This window comes from Chinchilla lanigera, unplaced genomic scaffold (genome assembly GCF_000276665.1).
Source record: "Chinchilla lanigera isolate Chin_1 unplaced genomic scaffold, ChiLan1.0 scaffold00162, whole genome shotgun sequence".
Lineage (NCBI taxonomy): Eukaryota > Metazoa > Chordata > Mammalia > Rodentia > Chinchillidae > Chinchilla > Chinchilla lanigera.
In genome coordinates this window covers 169,819-174,235 of record NW_004955563.1, presented here as the reverse complement: position 1 = coordinate 174,235, position 4,417 = coordinate 169,819, and the positions used below count along the sequence as shown (strand labels likewise).

Below are 4,417 nucleotides of genomic sequence, written 5' to 3'. Positions count from 1 at the left end.
CTTCAAATGAAATGATCTTGTTTTTATGGCTGCATCATGCTCCAAGGTGTGTATGTACCACTTTCTCTTTTTCCACTAATGCTTTGAGTATCTAGGGCAACTCTTTAGTTTATTTATTGTCAACTGTGTGACTATAAAATTGGAAATGCATACATGATCATGTGTTTTTAATCTCTTCATGAATGTAATAAGGAGTGGTATAGATTAATCAAACTTATTTTTTCAAAGACTCTTCGAGGTGTTTTCCACATGGTTTGGCTTCATCTCAGGGCTCCCTGTGTTAAACTTCCACAGTGAACAGGTGAGGGACAACCATAGAAGACCGTCCAGGCCAGGGAGTCGTGGTCAGGCTGGGAAGAGACACCAGAGTGGTGTACGGTAAATGACTCAAGCCCTAACGTCATGACCAGAGGCAAAGTTCAGCGTAAATTCTGAGGGACTTAAGGTCACAGAACTAGCGCCCCACCCTAAGGCTTCTACCAGCTTGCTGGGGATTGCAGAGCTCGGGTCTGGGCTGTGGTTGCCTCTTGTGTCTACCAGGGAGAGCAGAGTAACCTTGCGCTAGACACAACCCAAAATGCTAGACCCGGAAGACAACCAAGATGGTCCTGAAATCCTAGAGAAACTTTTAATTTTTGCTTACATTTTTCTTTTGTTTTATATTTATTTTTTTGGGTTTTTTGTGAATGTGAACATAGTTTTTAGGGGTTTTTGTTATATTCTTGATTTTGTTTTTTCTTCTTTCCTCTCCTCCTGTCTTTACTAGTTTCCCCCAAATTTTAAATAAAATATTACAAGGGGAACATAATGCAAATTTTAAGTGTATAAAGGAAACAAAATCCTAAATATTGGCTTTTCTCTCACTCATGTTCTCTTCTCTCGAGGTAACAAGGGCTGCTCTAGGTAACTTGGGCAACCCCCAAAGAGGTGACATGCAACACCCCCACCCCCGCCCAAAACCAAACCAAACCAAACCCCAACACATACACATAATCATGTGGAGACACATGCATGAGTATAGACTTATGATATGCAAAGGCAAGCACATATGCACACGTACGGAGATGCTATGCATACAGGTGAGACAGAGGATATGCAAAGCTAAATGTCCTTGCAAGGATATGACAGGGGAGGAGGCAGCCCAACCGCCTGCCTGCCACAGCCTTCCCTAAGCAGGGAGGAGCCTGGCCCAGCGGCTCCGCAGGACACCCGCCCCTCCGTGGTCCTCTGGCCTGGAGGGCGGAGAGAACAGGAGCGCGAGGGAGAGGGAGCGCGAGCCAGATGGAGGAGGCCGCAGCGCCCAGCCGCCCTCCACTTCGCGCCTTCCCTCCTCTCCGCCTCCCCGCTCTCCGGGCCGGGGAGCAGCAGCACCGTGTTGGCGCCAGCGGCCAAACAGTGAAAAGGAGCTCAGGTCCGACCAGGACCGGGCCACTGGGCCTCAGAAAAGGAACAAGAAGCAATGGAGCACACTGATGAAGTTCCGAATGGAACAGACGGACTGAATGAACAGGCCAGCGGGAGATACTGAAAGTAGAGCAGAAATACAACAAACTCCGCCAACCATGTTTTCCGAAGAGGTCGGAATCGATGGCCCAAATCCCAAATTTTGGGAAAAGTACATTCGTTAACCGTCCACAGGTGCCTGCACTGCTTGCGGAGGGAGACGAGGAAGCCTTGCGTTAATTGGCCAGAGTCGAAGGGACAGAATTTGAAGATACAAAGTCAGGTTACAGGAGAGACCTTCATTTTGATGAAAATCCTTACTTGGAAAGTAAAGTTCTCTCCCAAGAACTTCTTCTGAATGAGAGTGGTGATCTCTCTTCAAAGTCCACCGAAGTCAAATGGGAATCTGGGAAGGATTTGGCGAAATGCTCGAGTCAAGCGCAGAATGAAGCAAGCAGGCAGAGGCAGCAGGGGGAGCCGAGAGCTTCTTCACCTGGTCTCCAGAGCGTTCCGATGAGTCAGGAGAGCTCAGCAAAGATGCCATTCGGCCAGGTCCATTGCGGTGCTACTCAGTTCCTCAGGTGGATGACGAGGAGGGCGAAGGAGAAGAGGATGGTGGTGATGAAGAAGAAGAAGGGTTGGAAGGGGTCGATGGAGAAGGGGGTGAGGATGAAGGTGAAGGGGATGGAGACGAGGATGAAGGGAGGAAGGAGGGGAGGATGAAGGCGAAGGCGGCTCACTGAACACTGACGGATTCCACCATTCCTGGTTTTCCTTTCGTTTGAAGAAGCTTCTCAAGTCCCTGGGAGCAAGCTGCAGTCTTCCCCCGCGCTTGTGCTAGTCGCCCTGCTCTTGAAGTCTCTCTTCTCAAACACCATGGTTCTCGACGTAGTGTGGGGAGAAGCCCTGAGCAGAATGCAGTGGGAAAAGAGTCTCCACAACTTTCTGTTCTAAACTCATTTTGGTCCCCTCCTGTCTCCACACAAACTGTGGAATCAGCACCACTGTGATCTGTAGGAGAAAAGAAAACGCTCCGCTTCCTTAGCTCTGCTGGAAGCTGGAGGGTGTTCGGGCCCTGTGCAGTAGTGCATAGAATTCTAGTTTTTTCATCCTTTCTCTGTATTTGGGCTCAGAGATTACATTGTGTCTCTATGTGAATAGGGACAGTTAGCATTTACCAACATGTACCTGTCTACTTTGTCTTCTTTAAAAAGAGATATAAACAACTTTTAAAAATGGGGAATAGAAAGTCAGCAAAGGGTGGGTCTGAGATGTTTGGGAGGGTTAAGCGGGCGTTTGACAACATGGTTTCTCATTTGGCATGTTTACTTGTGATGTTAACAGATATCCTTGCAGTTTAGGATGACACTTTTAAAGTAACATTCTCTCCTAATGATGATGTGAGCCCTGCCACTCAATGGGAGAATCAGCAGAACCTGTAGAGTCTCATTGGAACTGATATTCTCTGTTGTAATTTTGTTGGCTTATTTTTAAATTGTGTTTTGTTTTTCCCAGAAAGGAAGAGGTGATGTGCAGTTTTAAGCTTTCAAAGTGTGCAAGTTGCTTTGTTATAATAGAAGTACATGTGTGCATGGAGAAGTTATGGCTGTGAATGCAAGCACACATGGAGGCATGACTACAAACACAGTGTGCTTATAAATATCATTGTGAACACCCATGGCCACACATAGATATGTCATGCAAACGTGACACATGTGTAAGTATACTATGCAAACAGAAGCAAGCACATGTTCAGACATCTGTGTGAGTGCAAACTGCAATACATAAGCATAAATTCCATGTAATATGTGATATGCAAAACAGGGTTGTCCTAAAGACACCCTGTTCAGACAAATATAGTAGGCTTATGGCTTGCAAGCACAACCATGGATGTAGACATGTGGTACTCAAACAGAAGTAAACTTGCAAAGGGCAAGGCCTTTCTAAGGAACACCTTGCACACCACATGACCTTTCTGCACCTACACTCTCTCTGGAAAATTGTGGGGGTGGTCCAGATTCCCTCCATCCATGGAAAATTAGACAGGCTTTGGTAAAGCTGTTCTACCAAGCTGGTGATTTCCCAAAGGACCACATCAAAGGACCTGCAATGACAGAGTAGTCAAAAAAGAAGCCCATAAAAAGCATAGTCCCCAACACAAATACACACACTTCCAAAAACAGTCACAAGAACATGCCCACGCGAACATACACAATACTCATCTTTGGTTTACTGGAACCTGGTTGGCCAATAAATAAGATGAATCACATTGCAGTTGCACTTCATAAGTTCCTGTAATGTTACTCTCAATGAGAATGCAAGGATAACCTTGCACAGGTCCTCAGCAAAAATCCCTTTCACTTCCAGGAAGTATACTGAATACAATTAAATTGCCAACTGGAATAAAAAAAGAATGCTAAGGTTGCTCTTCTCTTTGAAGTGTTTTCCATTTCCATGATGGATGGGACAACATACAAAAGGAATGGGCACATATGGCATACATTTACCTCTCTGACTGGAAATCTTATTCTCTGGGCAAGAGGTACAGTCAAAAGCACAGGCTGGATTTCCTTCCTGAGGGATTTGCTTGAAGCCAGGTTTATAAATCTCACTCTATAGAGTGGGAAGTCTATGGAAAATTAAACACAGGTCGAAAACTTTTATAAAATGAGTGATACATTTAATGTGCATACATGCCCAAAGCCAAGTTTTTGAATGGGTGCCATGTAAAATATTTAAACTTTTAGAAAATATGATTTTACTTTTTTATGGAAAAAATGAAACAAAATTTCAAAATAAAATAGGAGAATAACAATAGTTAATATATGGCATAGTGTTATCTTCAAAGTAGTTACTCAGAGTATAAGATATGGGCATAAAAGTTCTCCAGACAAAGAGCAATATTTTGCCTATGCTTTAGGTCACTTTCAGGGCAGCCCTGCACTCATATGGTGATTCTCAAATATCACAGCGT

General features: G+C 44.7%; 1 pseudogene; it reads left to right on the top strand.

The window, feature by feature from the left end:
- LOC102008782 overlaps positions 1–2,284 on the top strand; it is a 4,699-nt pseudogene extending 2,415 nt beyond the window's left edge.
- The last annotated feature ends 2,133 nt before the right edge of the window (positions 2,285–4,417 follow it).